Genomic DNA, 25,688 nt, shown 5'->3' with positions numbered 1-25,688 from the left:
GAGTGTGTGGAACTTAGCTAAGAAGCTGTCCCTGAAATTAATGATAGAGTTGAACTAAACCCTTTGTCCCCTTTGGAAATCAGCCACTGACACTCAGATAGGTTTGCCCCATGGTAAAACCCTTTTACTTCCTAATGATTGAATTGGCCTTTTGGGTTTACCCTAAAGGGTAAACATACCCCACAGTGCCATTCAGTACTGCATATGTATGGCAGGCAGGAGAGAGAACCAAGCAGCTTCAAGAAATATGAAGCAGTATGGCCTTTTATATAAAATGAAGCTGTGAGCAGAGTTTGGGTCACAGATGCTGGTCCAGTCCTTCAAGTTCAAGACACATTGGCGCAAAAGCTTAGATTTCAGAGCAGTGCTGGCAATTGAATTGCAGCTCAGTACTGGGAGCTGCTGCTGTTTCTATTCAGGGAGTGCAGAAAAATTCAGAAATCTTGAACAGATCAACAGGAAAATGACTGTTTGAAAACAATATCAAGTGGATTTAAAGTCCAGGTAATGCTGGATATTGTCCCAGTTTAGAGTCGCTTAAACAAGGAGATCCTGAGATACAACCCTCTTCTTCTCATCCTTGTCCTTTCTTCTCCATATCCTTATTCCTTGCCCCAAAAGACTAATAAAGGGAACTGGCACCACTGATTTGATACTTTCCTCTTCATGTGCTTGAAGAACCAGACCTTCGGCTTAAATGCCCAGGGCTATGACTCTGCGTGTCCTGGAGGAAAATGCTAAAGGACTTCTAGCCTGGCTGCTCTTGCATGAGCTGAGAGGACTCCTGCAGACTCTGTCTATGCCAGCATTGCTGGTGTCAACTCAAAGCCAGCCTGGGCAGAAATCTAGGAGGGGGAAATAGGAATTCTGCTGTGCTCCTCCCTCACCAAGACTGTTTTTAATGTTTGCTTGTTTAGATTGCATTCTGTGGGAAGTCCAGGAAGACTGAAAGCTGTTTTCACAAAGAAAGAGGCTAAGGTCTTCTGACCGAGGAAGGATGAAAATTTGAATGGAGTAATAAAGCCAGATAGTGGGGACTATTACCGTGAGTGGGCTCTGGTTAGTCTCTCAAGCTCCTCTCTTTAGGTGTAAACTACAGGAGTGGAGATGGGAAGAGGAGGAATGACAAAGAAGGACCCTGGAGGCATTTGAACCCATTTCCTGCCCTCTTCTTGGGATGAAATCAGATATGGAGCTTTCAGAGACTGCCTCCACCACCCTCCCTGCTTGTTTTATGAACAGGGATCCCAGAGTCTGGTTAGAGCTGTGCGAGGCAGGGTTCACCTCTATGTGGTACTTGAGGTAGAGGAGGGAGATGGTGGGTGAGGCCTCCCCTTTCCTCCATCACGTGCTGGGAATTGGGTGATGCTGGAGCCTTCCTGCCCCTTTGTCCTTGAGAGGGGCTGCTCTTCTGCAGGGGCAGCTGATGGTAGCAGGCATGCCAGGTACCTACAGGGCTCCCAGCCTGGCATGAGAGGTGGAGCGATGTAACCTTAGACAGATCTTCTCTGGCTTCTCTGGCCTCTTCTGGGGATTCTTCAATAGGCCACTTCTCATTCCCCGCTGCAACTAAACTGTTAGCTAAAGAAGCTGTTAACTGAAGGACAAAAACATTCTTCCCTAAATGGTGGGGTCACCTATTCCTATCTCACACCTTTTAACAAAACCAGTGCCACAAAAACTCCAACTTGATCATCAGAAAACAAAACCCAAAGGGAAACACCCTGGAGATCTTAATATTCCTGGTTTCATGTGGCATCTCCATATATCCTGATGCCACTTTGCCCTTGTACTAAGCAGCATATGTTGCCACCTCCTACAGAAATGGTGGACTCCCGCTTTTTCTCCAGAGAACTGGCTTTTACCACAGGAGGAAATCACTTTATGAAGATTTACAGTCTCATTGTCTGGAGAAATATGAGGCCACAGGATGATCTTTCCCTTTTTTATTATTGTTAGACCACTGCTCAGTACCTCTCTCCTATTAAACTGCCACACTTGCTGGGATCCCTTAAGAGCTCCCTCACTGTACATGGTGATCAGGCGAACAGACATGACCAACTCAGATCTTTCTGGCTCTGACAACCTGAACCAAGCTGATGTACAACGAGTTGGAAGACTGGCAGACTAAATCCATTAGCAGCTCTTGAGTCACGGTACTAGTCTTGCAATTTCCTTTGCTACTAACGTTGCCTTTTTTTGCTTGTCTGGTTTGTACCCTAATTTTTGCCAGTTTCACCCTTTGCATGGGCAGGTGGGAGCATCCATTGAGCAAGTCTTTTCTAATCCAGTACATTTCCCACAGTATCTTGGTGAGTCAGACTTTTTTCAGGATAGAGCTGTGCTTGCAAAATGTCACGTGTTGTTCCGTGCAGTGGGACAGACCCTCCCTCTGGATATCAAGCTTCATGTTTTACAGTGATATATCGTTCTGCAGCGAACACAGGTGGGCTGAGTCACAGTATTAACAGTCTGATTGTTTTTAATCAGGCAGACCAAGTGCCGCCTTCAGAACCAGCTTCACGTCAAAAGGCTGCAAAGCATAGGGCTGAATGTTTATTTTCTTTAGTGATTAGCTCCATTCTCTTTGCATTCCAGACAAACAGCATCCCCACTGTTTTCTGACTCAAAGCAATATATCCCCTTAGCATGTGGCATGCCAAAATTAACCCCTAGGCAACAAAGTGACAGGAAACAAAGGATTGTTTGTTAAACAAAAATCTATTTATGCAGGATCAGACATCCAGACATGACAAAATAAGTTCCTGTATTTATCAGTGATTGTGTAATCCTGCTTTGAAGCTGCAACAATGAACCTATAAAGATGAATGCATTTTTTGGTTAAAAAAAAAAATAAAAAAATCTGTCTTTGAAACGGATGATTTTGCAATCAGGACAGCAGGTGAAAGCAGAGCTGGATGTTCAGCTGATGAAAGTCAGTATAATTCCCTTCAAAAGTTCTGGTTATATCTGTACCTACTGCAAATCTAGCTCAGAGTATTTTGAACTTTAAGCACTGTCCCAGTTTGAAGAAAGTGATTCTTTAAGACAAAGTCTGACTTCCTTCATTTTCTCTGTGTTGGTTATAATGGGGTAAGCTTTAATATATTTAGATGTTTTCTCATGTATAGACTCTTGAGCTGCAAGCTGAAGGGAGATTATTTTCATGGTTTTTCCCTGTTAAAATGCTGGCACAGCATCAGTGAGCAGTAAGACCAGCAGAATTGGCCCTCCCTGCCTTCCTTGTTGCCTCAAGCTGTAAAGTCCTGTTGTGTTACATTTTATACAGTGCTCAGTAAGCTGTTTAAATGCAGTTGCTGAACACACTGTTAAGAAAGTTTCCCTCTCCCCTTGTTTTTTATTTCCCTGTGCCTTGTTCTGCTCATGAGGTCTGCTTTTTTAAACCCAACTGCTGTTCTGGCTTGAAGGAATTCCTTTTTTTTCTGGGAATGAATCCATCTTTCTGAATCTGCCTGGTTGGCAGGTAACGTCTCCTGCCCATTGCATTAGCCTAGGTGTATTCTGAGTGTTCAGAGCTCCTTGAGGATTACCTGGATATCGTCGTAAGTACGACAAGAAGTCTTGTCTTGCAAAAGAAACAGTAAGTTGCATGTTACTATTTTGTGCTCTAAAATGGAAAGAAAGGGATGACTTAACTATACATGACCTTGCCTTGATGGAACTAAGTGACTTCTTAAAGCTCTTTTCATCTCTATTTTCACTTAGTCTGTGATAAACACATGCTGTGACACATGTGCATTGTGTGTATATTTTACCTTTATGCCCTCCTGCAAGACCTTTCCTCTAATGTCTTCTCTTGCCTGCTTTTTCTGGAGCACACATTTTGTGAGGGGCAAAAAGGGAGGAAAGCCTGTTCAAGTCTGTCCTGTGTGTCAGTACTGTCCCCTCTCCTCTCTCACTAATTGAGCTTGAAATGGCTGGTGAGAAAGGGCTAAGGTAATAGATTAAGGTGTCTCACAATTCAGTGAGCTGCCTTGATCTGAAAGGGAGTGAAAAGGCAGAGGGACTTGCATTCAGAGACGATGAGCCTGATATGGAAGTATCATTTTTGTGTTTTGCAGGTCATACTACAGAGAAGTCTAAAAGATGAGTTGATCAAATGGATGAGCTTTCTTCATTGTGAAGGAACCTCTAAAGCAAGTGTTTTTGAGAGGTGTGTTGAGGGCCCCAGGGAAATGCTCATTAAATTAAATATTGACAGCTCTATTCATTACTTGACTTGACTTACACTGTGCAGTGCTTAGTGATGTGCAAAGTTAGGACCTCCTGTGCTTAGTGCTGTTTACAGCAAGGAAAAATTAAAATTGCCCTTGTACAGACCTTGAAATTGTAATACGTAGGGAGCAAATGTGCCTGTAGTGTTTGGGGCAAGGAGCTTTGCCGTGAGAATAAAGGAGAAGGAAGAACAGCTTTAACTTGTTAAAATGAATTGATGAGATGTGCTGGTGGGGTGAATGGTGAGGTTTCATTTCAAGAGACAGAAGGTATGGTGGGACACAGCTTTTGAAGGTTGTAAAAACTCAGCAGGAAGGAGTCTGCTGCTAATTTGACACTTGTGCCAAGCAGCTTTTGGCTCCAGGAGTTAAACATCTTCTCCTGCCCCAGAGGTGGGGGGATTATTTAAGAGGCGGAGACTGGAGAGCAATGTGCAGATAACATTGCATACAGTGGCATATCTGGCATTTCACACTGGAGGAAGCAGTTTCTTCAGTGATGTTCGGTGAGATTTTCAGCTCTTGGGGCTGCTGCAGAGCTTGAAGCAGCTTGTGAAAGATAATTGCACAGTGTGAAGGAAGAAGTTCTGAGCACGCAGAGAGACCAAAGTACACATGTCCTGCACAATGGGGGGGAAAGATATTTCACCAGAAAAAGACAGGCGATGTGAGAAATCTTTGTAGTTAGCTTGTGAGAACTGGAATAGGAAGAAGTTATGTGACCAGGGAGAGAAATCAGTCCGTGACAGGGCTCCTGAATGTGCCATAGCAAGAAAAGGCTATAAAGATGAAGAAACAATAGTCACTAACCATATTAGAGTGACCAGGGTGCTTGAGAACTCACAGCATCAATATCTTTACAGATGTTTCTGCCTGAAGAGGAGCAATGAAGATCTTTGGAAGAGGACAGGCTGATCGCTCAGGAGGATGTGAACTGAAAAGGCAGATAAATTTTGAGTTTCATAGCTGGTGCTGCTATGCCCATGATGTGAACCTCTGGAGATTTTGGAACACAGGTTATCTGTGGCTTGAGTGAATTATAAAAGGGTGACATTTGAAGTAGTTATCAATATTGATACATGACCTCACAGCCTCCTTACTGTGATTAAGGAGAGGCTAATGAGTTCATGTATCCGTTTGACAAGTTGCTATTGTTTCTTCCAGTGTAAATCATCCTGTTCTTTTATTACCTCTGTTGGTTTTGTTTGGTCACTTAGCGTTGTTTTGTTCCCCAAGGCTTCAGTACTGGTATATGCATTATTTTCTGTCAGCAGCTGATTTTGCCACTAAGATGATTGCAAAACTGAAAGCCATAACCCTTTGGGGAAGGGTCAGGAGTGGTAAGTCAGATACAATATGTGCATTTAAAAGCTACAGTAGTATGTGACAAAACTTTCTGAGTTACATCAGAAGAAACAAAGGTGGGAGGCTAGAAACTGGCATTCCTCCCATGCCAAGAGGCTAGCTAACAAGTCACAGGTGGTCATAGCAGAAGCATGGGAAGAACATGATTGTAATGGATTGTGGTGATAGCTTGTGTGCACTTGCATGTTTCACCTGCTTGTTTTTCCCAGCAGTTCTTAAAATATTTTACATAGCTTGCTGTTTTGTTCAGGTGGAGTGCAAATTGGGAATTACCAGAGTGCAATGTCCATTTTGACTGCTTGACTGGGTTTTACCCTCCTGCTGTCCTTTTACTTTCAGCTTGGTCTAATACCCTTAGGGGATGTTGGCCTTGCTGCAGTAATCCTTCCTCACTGCACAGACCTACTGAGGTGACTCAGGTGGGTATTCGGTGAAGATCATTGACTCGAGAGTGCTCCCATCATATTGCAAACACTCCAAACTACTGTCTTACTGCTGCTCAGGAGAGAAAAAAGTGTTTTTCATGTGAGAAATTACCTGACAACTAAACCTCTTACTAGAGGGTGCTTGCTGCCCACTGGAGCTGGTTACCTGAGAAACAGGGCTGTGACTGTTGGGCAGAAGCTCTTCTAGTTGCTCTGTTGGGCAAGAGAGGAGGGAGAAATCTTCAAATCCACATATGGATATCCAGAAGCATGAAATGGAGGAAAGAAATTTTTTCTTGAATGCAAATGGATCCTCAAGGGCTTAACAGAGCAAAAGCCTCAAAATACTTGTTCTGCCAAGGAAAGTACAATAGCATGTTCAAAATCCCTGCACAAAGTCTCCTGGTTTGCTTACATGGGATGAGAAGTAACCTGTATCCTATAATCTCGCTCATAACACAGACCCAATTTTGTCTTAAAATGACTTGTTTGGTGTTTTTGGGTGTGGGGAAGGAGAACATTGTCACTGTTACTCCTATCAGTTCAGTGCTTCTGTAGAGATTGCATCCCCAGACTGGTGAGAAGGTGGAAGTGTGTTAAACTGCAGAGGAGCCTGAGGGGGAGAGGCAGTTGGCCCACAGGTCCCAGTGTGGAGGGAAGGCTTTTCATCCAGATGTGGTGAATGATGGGAGGAGGGAGAAGACTGTATCCATGGCACCAGCTCTCTGCATCGGCTCTCAGTTTCCCACGCTCTGTACCCAAACCATGGATTGTCTATGCCACAGAGGAAGAATTTACTTGGATCTGGCAGGGCTACTTAACTGAGGTGCAGTGCTTCACCAATCCAGAAATGCTGTTTGTTTGTCTAACTCACCTTCCAACTTATTACCATGACTAATAAATCCTTCTGAACCTGATTCAGGTCTCTGCATCACATCTCTGGAACAGGAATGCAGCCAGGGCCATTCTGCATTTAATGCTGATTTTATCTTGGTTTTATCATCGTTAGCTGTGCAGGATCTGAGGTGATTTCTTCTAGAAGCTGTGCATCTGCACGTGCTCCCAAGTGGTTGGCTTGGAAAGCCTCTTGGTTGCCATGGGCTACTGCCGAAGGCAAGGAGTAGGCTTTTGGGTTGGCCTGCACCAGACCCCACACAGCTGAGCACTGGGGGGGGGTGTTGAGGAGAGGCTCCAACACTCAGCTGCAACCAGCAGGACCAAACGAAGTGATGAAGCCTGGCAAAACTGACTCTTTGTGGGGACCTTACTAGACTTCCTAACTTATTGTAAAATACCCAACAGATTTCCCACTATTTAGGATGCTCCAGCCCACTCCATGCCACAAATTACAAAATTATGTTCTGCAATATTGAATTGGAACACTGGCTTAGTCAGGGTACCAACCCAGACCGAACCTGAGCCCTGTAAAAGCGACTGAGATATGAGGCACCCACAGTTTCCGCTGCTCAGGTTTGTGGCTGACCAGCGCTTCTGAAAATGAGACCAGTTTGACCTAAAAAACGAAACTGACCAAACCTTCGGCAACTTTTAAAATAACTTCACATTAATCTCTTTGCCCTCAATTTCTTTAGAAGCTAATGAGTTAGTATCCTGAAGGAGTGTATTGTGATAATTCACAGTGGCAATGCTCTGAGATCCTTGAATGGAAATACTAGAGAAATGGCCAGTTGTGTAATTTTTCAAGAAAAGGAAAAGAGGAAGGGAAATTGCAGTGTAATGGTGCCTGGACGAGGGTGGGAAATAGTAATTCAATATGTAATGATTGAGCCGTCTGCAAGATACTGTGGAAAAATGCTTATTAGCAACACATTTCAAAAGACCTCTCATCTGAATTGCTTTGCAATATAAAGTACTTGATAAGTTGTTAAAGAAAATAAGAATATTCTGCACAGGCTTCTCTAATTATGCCTAACTGTAAGTTTTAACTGAGCAAGGAGCTCCATCTGCTTCAACAATACGATTTATGATATAGTAGCTTGGCATCCTCAGAGTGCCTCAGAACAGTGAAATGCAGTAGCATATGTAAATACTTCCTAATTATGCACAGCAATGGGAATTCACAGATGGGTAACACTGCCATCTACCAAAGGCCTGCTACCTATAAATCCTCCTTGAAACAGTCTTGTATTACAATGGATTCTGGTAGTTTTGGGGATGGATTGTTAAGATTCCATTATCTAAATTGTGTTTCAGGCATGGGTGGGCTTGAGCTTGCTTTTATAGGAGGATGTATTGCAGACAATGGCATGAAGTACTTAACTGCACTGCAGAATACGGCTGCTACCCTATTGCTGCAAAAGCAATGTTTGTTTTGTGGTGATGGAAATAGGAATTTACGCAGATGCGATAGCGCTGTGCTTAGACAAAGAAGCCAGTTCAATGGGCCCATTTCTTTCTCCTGTAACACGATGAAATACCAACGAGTTTTGCACTCAGCTGGCTGTCAGATATTCCAGAGATAATTAGGGGTGAGTTCATAAGCTGGGTTAATATCAGTGAGTCTGGGCAGCTAGTTCATCCTGTAGTGAATAGGAAATAGTGGAACTGGAATTCAGAAGGTAAACCCTTCTGAATTAAAGACTCCTCAGCAACCTCAGCTTCAGAGGCTGCTGTCATTTAGTCTGACTAAATCTATGATTTGAATAATTTCTCTGTAAAAGTATAGCTGAACACAAAGTATTTAAATTGTTAAAAATCTAAAAATCTGAAAGGATTTGGAAAATCCTGTGCCTTAGAAGAGTTCACGAAAGGTGAGTGTTATTTTCTACCAACACCACAGCAGTGACTTTGTGTACAGATTAGCTTGTTACTTCTTGCTTTTAAAAGAGATGACTCTGTTGATTAAGTAGAGGAGACAAACTCCATTCCCCTGCCCTCCCCCCCCCCCCCCCCCCCATTTATCTTTTTAAGAATAGTAGGGGGGTGAGTTGAAGACTTCAGTCATCTAGGAATATGGAAGAAAATCTTTAACATAGCAAAAATAACCACCAATGGAGGATTTTTTTGTTTTATTCTTAAGTGCAATAAGCAAGCTTTGGCATGGTGATATGGAGTAACAGCGTTTGCAGTGGACTTATCAGAGGGTGTGTGGTTATCTGGGAGTATTTTAGGCCCAGGTTTGCATGCACAGGGCCTTGATCCACTGGCTGAGGGGAAAGCATCTTCACAACTGCCTTGCAGTCCCCCTGCTAACAGCAGTAAGTACAACCAGCTCTCACTCTTAAGCCCTGAGCATGTGACCAAGACAAACGAAGAGGACCATAAGCACAACGACACAGGTACAAGTCCTACCTCATGTGTCGTTCATTGGCTGGTAACAAATGCTTAAAGCAAGTATATAAGTGATCCAACTGTATTCAAGGAGATCCTGCCTCTGGGTCATTTGTGTTTGGTGGATTCTCTCTGAATTTGTCTCATCCCTATTTGAACTTGATTATAAACCACCGTATCCTGTGGCAATGAGTTCTATAATTTAATCTTGCTTTGTATGTATTTCTTGGGGGTAGACAACTGCTTTTCATTTATTCTCAGCTTATCACCCGGTAACCTCATTAGCTGATTCTAAATTTTCTATAGTAAGAAACAGTGGGTAGTCATTCTTTGTTTTTCTTCCTTACACCAACTGTGATGGTATAGGCATGTATTCTACTTTCTTCCCAGTTGTTTCTTTCTTCAGTTGAGGAATTTAAGTCTAATTGATTTTTGCATGGAGCTACATACTGAGTGTAAATCAGATTCTGTGGCTGCTGAGTGGAAACCATCAGGACATTCACTTCATTTGGCCCCTCAAAATGGGGAGGAAAATCAGTGATGTCAACTACTGCTACCCCATGTGGAACTCAGATTATTTAAAAATGTGTTGTCTTTGCAGCTTTTTAATTAAAGCAGCTTGTATTTTCAGGAACTAATTAGCCCATCCACATGCCAGTGCAGCGCCCTGACTCTCACCAAGGACAAATAATCCCTGGCCCAGCCTGGAACATGGACTGAACTAGCTTGTCTACAAAACTTCCACTAGCAATAGGGACTATTACAATATAAATAATAATGTCTGTGCAGTCCTAATATATCTTCCCCAAAGGTTGCATTACAGTGCCTACACTTTAGTATCTTGGAAGCTACTATTAAATGTAAGTAAACCAAGGATAAATACTGCATTGCAATGCCAGTCAGCAAATCGATAACATTAGAAGGAAAATGCCTATATTTTAGCTAGTGTCTTCAGTTCAGGGGGATCTACTTCTGCTTCTCAAATTTGTTATTTTCCTGAAATGAGGAGTGATCAGTTTGGAACTTTGCTGTTAGATAAAAATGACCTTTGATTTACAATGTTGTCAGAACAAGCCCAGGCAGAAAAAACAGCCATACCTGAAGTCCCTTCACTGAAACAGGGCAAGATAAAATGTGCAACCCTTTCTGTATTACCTTGGGTTTTTTTTCCTTTTCAATTGTCAGTCTCAGGTATTTCTTACTTCTTGAATTTCATGAGTGTTATTAAACACAGCGAAGCCAACCCTCTATGGAGATCAGATTTTGTTAAAACTGATTTGCCTGTGGCCATTTAACAGAAGACTTTTGCCTGGCTTTTATTTGTTAAAGATACTATTTTTTCCCCTTTCTTATGTACTAGAGGTGACATTCTAAATGAGCAATTTCTTCTTGAGTTTGATTATGAAATGCAAAGTGTTTGATTTAGGTTAATGAATGATCAAATATTAACTCTATCTTAAAATGTTCTGAGGAATTAAAGTGTGGTGGGAGGCACCTGAAGTTAGCCTGTGTTAGGAGGCTTGCTTTGCCCTGGGTCTTTTCATATAGAGGGTCCCAAATTGCCCTCTACCGCAGCTGACTTTCAACAATTCATTTGAATCATCTCCTGGAGGGATCTGTGTCTCTGCATTGACTAGATAAGGAGCCTAGGACAAACGAGTGTGAGCATCCCCTGCCCCTAGTTGACTCCAGGAATGTTTTTTTTTTTTTTCCCTGAGCAGACTGGTAATGAACACTAAATTGGTCAGAGTCAGAGACCACACAGTCCTGGAGGATGAAATAGCCTTCTCAGGCTCCTGTGAAGTCCCTTCAGGTCAGGTTTTAGCAATATCTATGTGACAAAGTTTTGTGAAAGATGGAGAGCAGCAGTCAGACTTTGTGGAAAGCTGAACCTGTTGCTCTGCGTGATCAAGCACATGTGGGCTTCAGATTAAACTTTCTGCCTCAGAGCCCACTTTCATACCGATAAATCATGCTTGTGTCCTTTTTTTTTTTTTTTTTTTTTTTGGTACTAATGGCCTGTGTCCATGATATTCAAAGCCTTTGGTCTCCAAAATAGAGTAGCCACATCCAAACTGTGCATTAGGAAAGGTCCTGGATCTGTGTCAGCTCCTGAGCTGTGTCTGGGAATTGTTTGGAAGACAGCTGATTGTAGCCAGAACCATCCTGAGGACATGCCTCACAATTTAACATTGCCACGGCTGAGTCCTGCTGCCTGGTGTTAGTCCCAGACACTGCTCAGCTTACTTGTGTACTCATACCCAGAAACTCTGGTCCAAGCCTTGCTCATTGTCATACACCTGGGGGTTCTTGCACTAGAGTTACCTTTCCATACCCAGCTGTTGGTAGGAGGGAAAAAAAGGATGATAACTGGAAGGTTTTTGGTCCAAAAGCCTTAGCCTTTCACTGTTTTGGTGCTTCCACATCACATTTTGACTATGGCAGACGCCTATTCAGCTGCGGAAAAAAAGTGCAAAGTGATCAAATGTGTCTCTGATCATTTAGTGGACTAAATGTGAACATGCAGGTTCATGATTCTGCAGGCGTTGGTCATGGAATTTGATAAAACAGTGCAAACATGTTTGGGGATTTGGTGGTTCACTAAACCAAAAGATCAGTTTCGAGTCTTGGGAAGGCAGTTTTACTAGGAGGTTTAGTTCAGCTTTTCCTCTGACATATAGCTGCAGGGGTTATGGGACAGCAACAGGAGGAATGATTAAAGGCATGAAGTTCATTCCTCCTTGTTTCCTTTCCTGCGTATTCCTGTTTCCATGAGCCATCACTGTGGTTCTCCACAGAGATGTTAATCTTTCATAGTGTCAGTGGCAGAACTTCACTTCTTTCTCTCTTGTTTTTGGGAATAGCACCTCTTTAACATGAAATGCAACCCCTCACATTCAATTACAGCAGTAGTAGGAAGTGTGTGATCAAACATTTACATGACTGTACCTCTTGGTTACATAAAAGAAAATGAATGTAATTTTCACCTACATACTTTTATCTTTTTATGAGTGAACTGATTATAAGCCAAATAAGCCAGAAGGCAAACTGCAACATATTAAGGTGAGAGAGAAAAAGAAAAACAACCTCAATATTTTCAGAGAAATGTGTTAAATTTGAATACATTTAAAACTTAGTGATACATATAATTAGTGCTGGTTTCCGTGGTTACGGAGTCAAAGATACAGAAGTTGAAGCTCCATTTCTTGTCACTGAAAGCTCAAAATCAGAAATGGAGTGGATCCAGGTGGCAAATATCCATATGCTGGAATTGGCATCACCCATCTTGTGTCCAATCTGTTAGTCACGTAAATTAAAATGAGTCAAGATTTGTGGTTTATAATTAATGTATTTGATAAGCAAGAACGTAATCACCACTGAAGAGGGAAAAGGAACCATTTTATGTCCTAAAATGGCCCCCATGAGAGAGATCCTCTAATCCTCAGATTTAGCCCCAATGGGACGCACCCCTGAGTGCTGAGGGAGCTGGCATATGTTATTGCCAAGCCATTCTCCATCATCTTTGAAAGGTCATGGAGAATAGCAGAAGGGCCTGAGGGCTGGAAAAGCAAAGGTCATTCCAATCTTCAAAAAGGGCTGGAAGAAGGACCCAGCAAGCTACAGGCTGGTCAGCACCACCTCCACCCCTGGCAAGGTGATGGAACAGCTCATCCTGGAGGATGTCTCAAAGCATGTAGAGGAAAAGGATGAAGCATATTCAACATGGCTTCACCAAGGGGAAAACTTGCCTGATTAACCTGATAGACTTCTGTGATGGAATGACTGGCTGGGTAGAGGAGGGGAAAGCAGTGGATGTTGTCTGCCTTGACTTCAGCAAGGTTTGTAATACTGTCACCCATAAATTCCTGGGATGTAAACTCAGGAAGTGTGGACTAGATGAGCAGACAGTGAGGTGGACTGAGAACTGGCTGAATGGCAGAGCTCAGAGGGTTGTGATCAGCAGCACAGAGCCTGGCTGGTGGCCTGTAGCTCGTGGTGCTCCCCAGGGATCCGTGCTGGGTCCAGTCCTGTTCAACTTACTCATCAACAACCTGGAAGGAGGGACAGAGCGTACCCTCAGCAAGTTTGGTGACGATACAAAACTGGGAGGAGTGGGTGACACACCAGAGTCTGCGCTGCCATTCAGCCAGACCTGGACGGGCTGGAGGGCTGGGAGGGAGGAACCTCATGAAGTTTAGCAAAGGCAAATGTAGGGTCCTGCACCTGGGGAGGGACAACCCCCCACACCAGCACAGGCTGGGACTGGCCTGCTGGAAGGCAGCTCTGCAGAGAAGGACCTGGGAGTGCTGGAGGACAGCAGGTTGCCCGTGAGCCAGAAGTGTGCGCTGGTGGCCAAGAAGGCCAATGGCACCCTGGGGTGCATGAGGAGGAACGTGGCCAGGAGGTTGAGGGAGGTGATCCTTCCCCTCTGCTCTGCCATGGTGGGGCTGCACCTGGAGTCCTGTGCCCAGTTCTGGGCTCCCCAGCTCAAGAGGAACAGGGAACTACTGGAGAGGGTCCAGTGGAAGGCTGTGAAGATGATGAGGGGTCTGGAACACCTCCCTGATGAGGAAAGGCTGAGAGAGCTGGGCCTGTGTAGCCTGGAAGAAGAGAAGACTGAGAAGAGATATTACCAATGTCTACAAATATCTTAAAGGCGAGGTTCATATTCAGGAGGATGGGACCAGGCTCTTTTCAGTGGTACCCAGCGACAGGACAAGGGGCAACGGGCACAAAGTGAAACACAAGATGTTCCTCCTGAATATGAGGAAGACCTTCTTTACCTTGAGGGTGACAGAGCACTGGCACAGGCTGCCCAGAGAGGCTGTGGGGTTTCCTTCTCTGGAGACATTCAAAACCTGCCTGGATGCGACTCTGTGCAACCTGCTGAAGGTGAACTTGCTTAGCAGGGATTGGGCTATTGTTCTCGGAAGGTCCCTTCCAACCTGACCATTCTGTGATATAAGTTTATATCTTCATCTTTGGCTGTATTATTGTCAAATGATTTGAAATGACAAGCTACAGAAAGATTCCTAGAGATATGACCCCTCAGGCCTATGGCTCATTTAGGGTAGGGCCATATGTCATCTGGGCATCCCTTTTCCAGTTGTTACTTGTCTGTTTCTAATCTGCTGGGATCTGCTTCAGGAGTAAATATTGTCTCATTGCCTGTGACTGTCCTAGAAAATATAACAGCACCGTGACATAGGGTCGGGTACTAGTCTACCAGTACCCATGATGTTCAATCGTTTATGTGCTCCTGGATGTCTTGGGTGGCATCAGCCAGCACTTCCCCAGCCAGATCTCAGGCACAGTTCAGGGAACAGCAGGTTCGGGAGAATATACAGGATATACTCACACATGCTGACTTTGGGCAGCTCGTATGGATGGGAAGGGAAGCCCTCCTGGACAGGCACGCAGGACAGGTGCTAGTTAAATGCTCACTGTTGGATAGCTTTCCTGCTGTGAATTTCTCCCAACACACACACACAATTCTGTTCTGGCGTTAAAGGAGGGCTGTGAGATCAGCTGGATGTTTTGCAGTCTGTGCAAGTACCCTGCTGTTTCCTGGTCACTACCTTGCCTCCTTTGCTCTGATTCACTTCAACATATTTTTCCCTGTTTTCCACTTGCCAGTGCCCCACCCCAGCTTCTTTGCCTCCACACTTAATATTTAAAAAATGTTTAAATTTTTAAATGTTTAAATGTTCAGATTCTCCTGGCACAAATGGCAAGAGTAATTTTTCATATTCAAGACTCTTCCTTTTCATAGCGTGCAAATTTTTGTTAACCTATAGCCTGATTTTCCTTTTTACCCTTCTCTCACTCTGTGTGTTTGGAGCAATGAAGCTACTCAGTTGCGTACTTTTATGTTGGGCCCATAGTCCCTTCCTGCTGTTTTTACTTTGCTGATGTGTCTTTTCTTAAACAGGCAGATGGCTCCTCAGGGACAGGGATGTTTGCTTCCCCTGTGTTTGTAACACACCTAATGCAGTGGAGATTTGTTGAAGCCTGGAGTTTTGAACACAGTGATAGCATCTATAAAACAAATGTATTCATTTTGATCTTCCAGCCATGTTCATTAGTTGTATGAAAGGTATGTTTGTGTGTGTTGTTATTTATTTCAAGGAAGAGATTGTAGATCTGAGAAAGAATGGAAATTCCTATATTGTGGGAAAGGGTACAGTTTCAAAGCTTGTTACAAATTGCTATAAAACTAGCAAATTCTGAAATTTCAATTCAAGTGGAAATTTTGTGTGTATTTCATGCTAGATAGCTTGAGAGATTCTATTTCAACAAAATAAAGACCTTTTAATTTGTACTTGGATGTTGCTAGTGGATTTATTTTTTAATACAAAGATCTCAAGAAGAAAAGTGAGTTAAATGTAAATATTTCAATCTGAGGTTTCACTGGGTTATTTTACTTTGTCAAAATGAATTTTTTGTTGGAATCAACATTTCTCCATAGAAAGCTCAGGATTATAGAAAATTATGTATTCCAGTACAAGAGTGTTCTGTGGGGAAATCTTGGACCTGCTGTGTTAGGTTGTAACTCCTACTCTTTCTCTCCAGCTCATCTCATGTACCCTTACTGTTCTGTTTGTGGGATAGGACAGCCAGCACATTATAACTTCCAAAAGCAAGGATGGCAGCAATGAACTGTCTCAGCAAGGTATTGTTTGTTCCATCCCCTGCTATTACCTACCAGCCAAGGATACAATTATCACCTTCATCAATGTGTTTTTTATTTTACACTTGACTTGAGGATGATTTGCACCAACTCCCAAAAAATGCTTATCTGTCTGATTGGAAACTTTCCTGAGCTACACTTACACAGTGAGCTTGAGGACCTCTGACCACCTAGAGGACCTCTGAGGTCCCTGGTTGCTCTGCAGACCTGGTAGATGAATCTGCTGTTGTCTAAAGCATCCTTAATCCTGGCAAGTCATAACAAATCTGAGGAGATGAAGGGAGAGCTTGTTCAGCGGGAAATACTTCAAACAAAAATGAATTTTCAATACAGCTTAAAAAAGCAGAAAGATTTCTGCCACATCATGATCTGCTCCAGTGTGGTACAGACACCTGTCACTCAGGATTTAGTTCTTCAGTTTATAATGGAAAGCAGATCCTCAGTGTAGTCACATTAAAAAAAAAAACAAACAAAAAAAGAAAAAAAAACCCAAACAAGCAGTGGCTGCTGGCACTAAGAAAAAGCAAGTACCCGACTTATTACATGAATGTGGATTGTTTTTTTGTAACATCTGATCATGTTTTGTACTTTGATTTTAGCATGAGAAAAAGAACCTACAGTCTTCAGGGAATATGACAAAATACACAAAGACTAGAATTTTTCTTACTTTACATAATGGACCAAGGTTAGAAAAAAATAGGTTTGAACTTGCATGATTTCAGGGCTTTTTGCATAATTATTAAATAATTTAATGCATAAATAACACCCATAATCGTATACTGGGATGGTGTTGCAATTAAAAGTAAACCCTGGTTTTCAGAATATTTAATTTTGTGATGAATTAGCTGTTAGTCCAGCCCCTTATTTCTGTCCTATTTTCTCTTCATGGAGTTATTTAAATAAAATAAGCATCATGTTGTACCATAAAAACTGATAGCAGTAGATTCATTGAGCTATACAGAATAAAATCATTTATGTCTTATCACTTCTGATAAATGTACAGATAGTACCTTAAAATCAAAAGTATGTTCATATTCAGATTAATCCCTAGTACTTAAACCACTATTTTACCCTATAGAGGGTTTTAGTAATATTTTTTAACAATGTTACTTTCTTTACAAGGAATACCAGCTTATTTGGTGGAGGCTGCTAGAGGAATGCTTTGCGATTAACGGGTATTTGAATTTCAGGAACAGGCTGATTGATAGTGCAAAAGAGTATTCTTTGGAACAATCACTTTGAGTTTTTCCACAGAGAATGAACAATTTAGTGTAAAGTACAACAAAAGATCAGCGAGTGAAATACCTCTATTTACTGTTTGTGTTTTTAGGGCAGCCAGAACTTGTGGACTAGTGAACTGTCACTTTACACTTCAGTGCCTTCAAAGATACAAACTTACTAAAAAGTTATCCTGTGTTGTTTTCTTGAATTGCTGGTCAGAAATATGTTAGAGCCTGATGCCTTGCAGAAATTATTACAAGTATTGATTTAGTGCCCATCACCACGATAACTGAATTTCAGCTCAAGATGGAACATACAAGGGATCAGTAAGAAATAAGCCTAAATATGTTGCCTGTGTGCTCATGGCACAGGAAAAAGGGGCTAAATCCAGTAAGGAAGCACTGGGTAGAAAATACCTTTTTGCAAGCAATGGGTTTGTGCCTCACTGTATTCCTCTGATCTTGGGCCTTGCTGTGCAGAAGGCTCTGCCATCAGTATATATTTAGATAATGGTGGTTTAGGCTAGTGTTTTTTGACTTCAGAAAATTATACCAATATTGGAAGGCACAGCCAGATAGGGTTATTTATCGTATTTGTGCTACATTGCCTCGTGAAAAATACTTGTAAATATGCTGGGAATAGCACTTAGGGAGATATTTTCAAAAGGTTCAAATGAAAATCTGAAAAATAATAATGAATGTTTTTAGAGGTCCATTGTGTAAACTTAAACATTTTTTTTCCAAGTATGATGTTTTTATTTCTACTGGAATGAATTGTGTTGTTTGGTTTCCCCCCTCTAGCTATTATGTTCAAACCTTTTGAAATATATTCGGTCCCCTTTATTGAACTATGCATGTTTAAGTTGTATAGCAAAATATATGATAAAAATATTAGGTACAAATCCAATGCAGGAGACATTTTGTAACTAATTATTATTTTTTAAATAGTGAAATCAAAATGATTAGCTACATTTTTACTTTCCCTATCATAAAATAAGCTTTCTATATCTACAAAATCGTGCACTTTTAAAGAACTTCTAGGTTTTAGCTAAAAGCAGGGCTTTTTTCACTGATGGGCTCTAAAAATTAGATTTATGATGGAAACCCTGTCACTTGCTTAATTACAGAGGTTCAGAAACCACTCTAATTAGCCCAATGACAGCAGCAGATGAGATGAGTCTGACATTTCAGCATCTATCTAGGTATTTTGCATCAGTTCTTTCATAGCAATGAACTGAAAGACATCTTTTGCGACCTGATGCTAGTCTTCTATTTGAATATATTTTTTATTCTTTTTTAAACTTTTTTCTGGTTCTTCATTATGGAAGCCTAAGCTAAGTAGTTCAGATTCCTCCAGGCATTCAGGATTAACCTATTAAATACAGTGGTGATAAAGTGGTAGGATAATGACCTGTGGAGAGTGGCTGGCCCCATGCTCTCTCTAATGCCACAGGAGTCTTCCTTTTTGTCTTTGTCTTGGAGCAGATGCTTTGAGGATGGCTTATACCTTCCTGCTCCAACTCCTGCTTCCCTCGGCCCAGTCTTCTTTCACTCATAGTAGTGGAAAACTTTAAAGGTCCTTTATGTTGTTCCTATATGGAGGTTCCTTAAAAAATAAATACATTGAAACATGATTTTTTTTTCCCAGTTGAAATGCCTCAGAACCAGCAGAAATGAAAAACACATCTGAACTGCTGAAGTCTTTGGTGGGGTAGCTAAAGGCGTATTTCACAGCTAGTCCCAGATATAAGTGTGGCTTTGCCTTTCTGCAGTAATCCTTATAGCATGAGCAGAAGGAGATCCTCGAGCCTGAATGGCAGTGTTGAAACAAAAGTGTATGTGGACTGATGCAGGGTCTGTAGGCAACAAGAGGCAGGAACTGTGGGCCTTGGTCTCTAGCTGTTAACAATCAACACTTATTAAAAGGCAAAGATGATTTTTTATTTCTGCTCTGAGTTCTACCTGTGAAACGTTATTGTTTTTGTTGAAATTGGCCCTGTTAAGTATCAGTTTGGGAGAAAGTTGGTCTTACCTCTACTAGACTTTCTAGCATCTGGGTGAGCAAGAAAGAAGTTCTGTTCACATTAGAGATTGTCTGTTACCAGCACCAATATCCTGAGTTTTGCTGGTAGCCCAGCTAACCCTTTTGGTGGTGGTTTTTGATTTCTTAGTGGCTGCAAAGAAAGAACTTTGCACCTTGCATCTTTTAGAGATAAACTACATGGGAAGCGATCAAGGAAAATTTGAAAAATGGAAAAATAAAAACAGAGGGCCTAAAATTCTCTTGCATGCCTTAACATTTTAAATATGCATCTGTAGTGGGTTTGCATGGCAAGATTTAGGTAGCAGGGGGGCTACAGAGGTGGCTTCTGTGAGAAGATCCCAGGTTCGTGACCCTGGGGGGACCCACGCTGGAGCCAGCTGTGCCTGAGGGACGGCATCCTGTGGGAGGGACCCACGCTGGAGCAGCCCGTGAAGAGCTGCAGCATGTGGGAAGGACTCATGCTGGAGAAGTTCATGGAGGACTATCTCCCATGGGAGGAACCCCAGGCTGGAGCACGGGAAGAGTGTGAGGAGGAAGGAGAAGCAGGAACGTGTGATGAACTGACCACAACCCCCATTCCCTGTCCCCCTGTGCTGCTCAGGGGGAGGTGGTAGAGAAATGGGGAATTAAGTTAAGCCTGGGAAGAAGGGAGGGGTGGGAGGGAAGGTGCTTTTGAGTCTGTTTTGCCCATGACAGTAATTGCTGAGTGATGTCTCCCTGTTCTTACTTCGACTCACAAGCCTTTTGTTAAATTTTCTCTCCCCTGTCTGGTTGAGGAGGGGAGTGATGGAGCAGCTTTGGTGGGCACCTGGCATTCAGCCAGGGTCAAACCACCCCAGCATCTCTAAGAACAGCCACAGACTGGATGATGTTTTCAGAGGATTATGTGGTCTCTTTCAAGATGTATTGGGGCTGAGCTGAAAAGATAAATGAACCTTTCTAACATCATCTTCTAAAAGTTCTGGCAAGGTTGTCACTGGTAATATGTTCCCAAAACATATGCCCATGCAGTACTGCATAGGTTCTCCCACAGGCCAAACCTTCCTTTCAGTTTTGCACAAACTTTGAGAAAATGGGACTGATGCCAGTTTCTGCCTTAAAGACAAGTTGCACTAAATTCGTATGAACTGGGATCTGTGCAAGCCAAGTGGAAAGAGAAACAGGCTCCCCCAGCATGGAGTTTGGCCTTTGGTGAAATTATCTGTAGATAAGTCAGAACTTTCAAACTGAATGTGGAGGCTAGAACTGTGTTTTTCTTATTTGTAATGTGAAGATTTTCAGCAACACAAAGATGCTTTAAAAAAAATAAGGAACTGACTCAAGTCCTATGCAAAGGTCTGTAGTAATTAGTCCAGTACCTGTTGAGGTGGGACCACAATGAAATGTAGGCTGCCAATTAAGGCTCCTTTAACAGTGGGAACTCAACTTTACATGAACTGCTAAGGGCCGCAGGGAAAGAAATTAACCAGCCATTGTTCTTAAACTCAACTAGTCCCTTGTAGCTTGAGGTTAGAAACAAGGGGAACAGAAAGGGATCTGGAAGTTTTCTCTATAGAGATGGGCGAGGTGACTTTGAAGAAAAACACCACTGCTATCAGCAGTGATAATGCCCTAACGGGAAGATGTAGCCCCTACTTTGTTTTAAGAAGAAATGGAAGCTGTTTTGGTTTTAAGGAACAAGGTGAGATGCATTGCCTCCTCAACTCACTCCCTTTTTCTGCACAGGTACAGAAGGCAGAGGAGATGCCTCCTACGTTGCTACAGAATAATAAAAAAGAGGAGATAAAAGAAAGAATTAGAACAGCAAATCATTGTCTCTAAAAACAGGACAGCTGGTTTTTTTGCTGCTTATCCCAAAGACAGACCATGGACTGCAGCATTTGTTATTGTCTTCTGATGACAGAATGAACCGGGGCAAAATAAATGCTTTTTTTTTTTTTTTTTTTTTTTAAAGTGGATTTAAGACTCTACCAGATTTGTCACAGTAATGGTTCCAAGAATGTCTGGGGATCTGCAGTTTGTCAACAGAGTAGCCAGTGAGTTATTTATTGCCAGGAATATAGTAAAGCCAAAAAAAAAATAATCCATGCCACTTCAGGTTGTTTCCTCTCTCCAGCGTCTTCTATTTGTGCATGGAAACCAGAGAACTATAGTTCAGGCTATAGTTCAGTGACCCAGAAGATTATGGATTTGGATCTGCCCCAGAGGAGGAAGGCTGGTCTGGTCATCAGCCAGCCTGTCTGGAGTGTGATGGTTTTAGCTTTTTTTCCTCTCCTAAACTCCTGGTGTCATACTAGACAACTGAGTCACCCCAATGCCATACAGTTGGATAGGGCTGGAAGGACTTCATCTGAAAAGGTCATCCTCAAAACTTCAGCTGCTGCCTAACTTGATAGGCTCCAGCTTTAGGACTGATTGATCAGTTGATGTATCTATCTATCTGTCTACCTATCCATCTGTCTGTCCATCCATCCATGCATCTGTCCAACTGTCCATGTAAAAGTTAGATGAATCTTGTCCGGGAATGTCTTGATCTTATCAGAGCTGAAGAGTTCATTGCTCATCTCCCATCTTAGTGCCATGGGAAGCCACAAATGATTTTCTTATTTCTCAGTGTTAGCTGGAGGACTTCTTCCAGAAAGTACATTCTAAGAAATTGCCCCTCACAGAACATGGAGGGTTATATAGTGGCATTAACACCACTCCTTGCTTTTGTTTTCTAGCAGAGAAGTCAGAACACTCTTTTATCTGGCAGGGTAACTCCTTGAGGGAATTCAAATCCACATTTCCCACAAGTAAGGACAGTGCCTAAGCAATGCAGTTACAGGGAACAAATTGAGATTCCCAGATGATGAATTTGGCCAAGGACAAGATACAAGAACTAGGACAACATGAATTTTAATAATTGGAGGTGCTTAACAGGAATGGGGATTTCTTGATTCACTGCTACAGAGGCTGGTCTCATATTTTATCCAGTGACTTTTTAATGTACTGTCCTTAGAGCAAGGATCTGAAGCCAGGTTCCCTCCAGAAAGAAACAGCTCTGGCTGTGCTAAGCACATGTTTTCTCTTGCTATCTTGAGTGGCTTAATGAATCATTTGTGTATGTGCCATGCAAAGAAGAAGGGCTTCTTCAAAGGAGGCAGAGTAACAGGGAAATAAATCCTTATCTTTTGCTAGTTGGGCAAATGATCCTACATGATGGTTGGTAGCAAAATAGTGACCACCTGCACCACCATTGATGGTAGGGTCTTAGGAAAAATAATGACATCCATGAGAAAATGTTAAGCACCTACTGCCAGCTTTGACGGGGACTGAAGCACAGGAATGCTTGAGAACCAGAACTGATGCACCCTGTAGCTAGTGTTGTCTCTTAGGTGCTCTGAGTTGGCTCTCTGCTGAACATATAAGGATTGTGCTTGCTTGTGGTAGTGCCTAACTCCCTCCATAACCTACGCTAAAAGTCAGAGCGTCTCGGAGTGGTGCTTGGGGCAGTATGTAAAGAGCAGGCAATTTCTAGCAGGGCAGTAGGCCTAAGTTCTGACACTTCCTCAGGTCTTTCTTTGGAGGAAGACCTTAGTCTCTGTTGCCTGCTGCATCCTAATTTGCTACATAGAACTCAGACCCTCCATGAAGGGCAAATGGACAACTTAGAGGAATGAAGCTGGGTTAATTAATATTGATAACATACAGCTGTGGGCTGGCTTCAGGGGCGGCGGGTTGGATGATGTAGACAAGGTGCAGCTGTGGCTGGTTCTGTTAAGTGGTTGGGCAGCCAATGAATAGAGAATAGCCAATGAAGAGAGATCTGGGTGAGGAGAGACAACGAGAGAAGGCAGTAGAGGGACTGGCATGAAGACATGACACGAACAGTAGATGGGCCTTTGAGACCTTGTGGGGGATTGGTGGCCATGCTGGGGCAAGGCATTCTGACTACTTATTGAAGTTAACTTGGTACGTGATTGGAAAAAGACCTTGTTGCAGCTGGCTAGTTTTGGTAGTGCTGTGACAGACAGCTTTGTAGGCATGAACCATACCCAGCTACAATCCCAGTGCAGTGTGTGATTGTAGCCTGGGGGTTCTTAGAGGCCTATTGACCCCAAAGGGCTCATGCCTATGCCTATGATTTGGACTCCCTCCCAAGCCTTGATGAATTGTGGTTTAAATGTGTCTATAGTGAACTTGAAGGATTTCTGCTCTGAAGATCTGCTTAAAGCAGTTTTGCTGTTCATGTTTGCTTTAGAGAGAAACAGGAGCATTGTCAGCCAATTAATTAGACCCACATGTTGCCCTTCCTTTTGGAGGCTGGAGTGTAGGCAAGGAGGCATCAGGGTATGCAGCTGATATAACTTCTTCCCAAAATGGGAGGAGTAGGGATACAGCATTTTAGAAGTTTTTTTTCTCCATGGGGGGTGGAAGCAGAAGCCACTGTGCAGTTATGCTGCTAATCCCATACCCGTGGGAGGAAGAAAGAGAGGGAGGGAGAGTAGAGACTCTTCGGCAGCTTTGCACAGAGTTTTACTAATCTCTGGATAAGCTTCTGCTTGTGTAGAGAAGCAGAGCTTGGATGTTCTGATATGCAGAGCCATGTCCCCATCTGTTGTGCTAAGGGTTAGCCACTGACTTACTTTAGGCTGTTTCTTGCCTCTGTTGAATTGGTAGCTGAACTGTTGGAGAAGAGATCAACTCGTCTAGTCCAGTGATTAAAAACATTCTTTAACTGCTACAAAAATTCTGTTTCTAAATGAGTGCTGTCATGATTTTCATCAGCATTTAAGAATCAAATGAGGTCTAGGTACAGTCCAATAAGTCATCTGAATAAGTATATTCTGAATTTAGAAAATGGTTTCCATTTGAAATGGGCCTGCAGTGTCAGAACTTTGGTCCGTTTGTTCTAACATGTCACTTCTTGGTTGGGGAGGAAAAAGGTGTGGGAGGTGCAGGAGCTATAGGATCTTAGGAGAAATTTATTCAGGTTAGAATCGTAAATGGGGTTAGAAGCTTAAAAGCCACTTTGAGTAACTAAATGGAGTGTTATGACATTGTTGAAAGCTTCAAAGCTCCTGCAGTTTCAAATTTGTCTTTAAAATCCCAAGACATCCATAGTTCCATTGAGGGTATCCAGAACCACCCAGTTATGATCCCTTCGGGGTTTCTGATCAACCATATCCTATGTTTCTCTCTTCTATGATCTTCTGTAGCCTGATTTAGTAGTTGTTATTTGATTAATCTTCACATCTTGTAGGATGCTATTTGGAACAAACAACCCAAGATCTCTGGAGGGTAGATGGGCAAGTGTTTGACTTTACAGGCCTGATGGGTTTTAAGAGACTCAGGTTTGAAATTGCTCAGAAACTCAACCCTGGGTCTTGCTGCTGGTGATGGAGGAATGCTACTGAGGCTGACTTACTAAAGCTATTTTATTTCTTATATAGAATTAATTATCCTTTGGAACATGGTCTTGAATCATCCTTTCCAGGAAACTGGGAGACTGGGCCTGTAGGAAAGTGAGGCATGGCTGTTTTCTGGAGTTTAGACTTGAGTTACATCTCTGAAAATACCATGACACCAGAACTCAGGTGGTTTAGTCCATGCGTTCATGAGGGGCCTGAGGGCCTTCTCTCTGTCAGAGTGAAGGGCAGATCTACAACAGGGTGTTTCAGGTTCCTGAACTGCTCAGGGTGTTGTGTTTAGGAGCTGAAGGAATAAGGATGCTTTTCTAAATGTGATACCCCTCAAATCATGAAGACAAAAGTACCCTGCTACTTTGGGTTACTTGCTGCTCTTCTAAATAACTCTTGTGCTTTCCGATGCCAAAATGACAGAGGTAAATATAATAAATAAAATTAAAAGTCCTGAAGGAAACCTGGTCACAACAGACTGATGCTAAATTAGTGTGTGATCCCATTCTCTCCTGTGTCCGTTGGCATTCCTGTGCTGTTACTCCTGATTTATGGCTGTATAAAATAACAAGTGAACCAGACCTGCTGCAGGTCTCTTGACATTCCCTGCAGAAAATCTCAGCAGTGGGTTTTTTTAAATGTGCATAGAAGGTAGAAATATAAGTTGGGATTTAGGTGACAGGTCACCTGCATGCTTGGATCTGCAGTTGGATAGAGTAACCTCTTGTGCATGGCAGTGTCAAAGTTCTGAAGGGAGAGAGTGAGATTTGAAGTGGAAAACTCCCCAAATGCCTGGCATCAGATTCTGCTCATGCAAGGCAATGGTGGTATTTAAAAAAAAAAAAAAAAAGAATAATTTTTACATTAATTTTTGCAGAAGTCAGCCCTTGGGATATAAGCCCTCTGAGGCAAGAATTCCTTCCTGCTTTGGCTCCTTGTTGTTATTGTCTGGTGACAGTGTAATAAAAGTGACTACTGAGATGGCATCCTTTGGACTCTTCACCTGACACTTGTG

General features: G+C 42.5%; 1 long non-coding RNA gene across 1 annotated transcript in view; it reads left to right on the top strand.

The window, feature by feature from the left end:
- LOC308060105 overlaps nucleotides 1-15,638 on the top strand; it is a 60,344-nt gene extending 44,706 nt beyond the window's left edge. Inside the window, exon 3 of the long non-coding RNA XR_013926606.1 lies at nucleotides 918-15,638. This is a non-coding gene — a long non-coding RNA (uncharacterized lncRNA). The remainder of the gene's footprint in view (nucleotides 1-917) is intronic.
- Nucleotides 15,639-25,688: the final 10,050 nt, after the last annotated feature.

This window comes from Falco punctatus (genome assembly GCF_963210335.1).
Source record: "Falco punctatus genome assembly, chromosome: 3".
In the NCBI taxonomy this organism is placed as follows: domain Eukaryota; kingdom Metazoa; phylum Chordata; class Aves; order Falconiformes; family Falconidae; genus Falco; species Falco punctatus.
The sequence above is the reverse complement of the archived record's forward strand: the minus strand, read 5'-3'. Positions and strand labels throughout refer to the sequence as shown.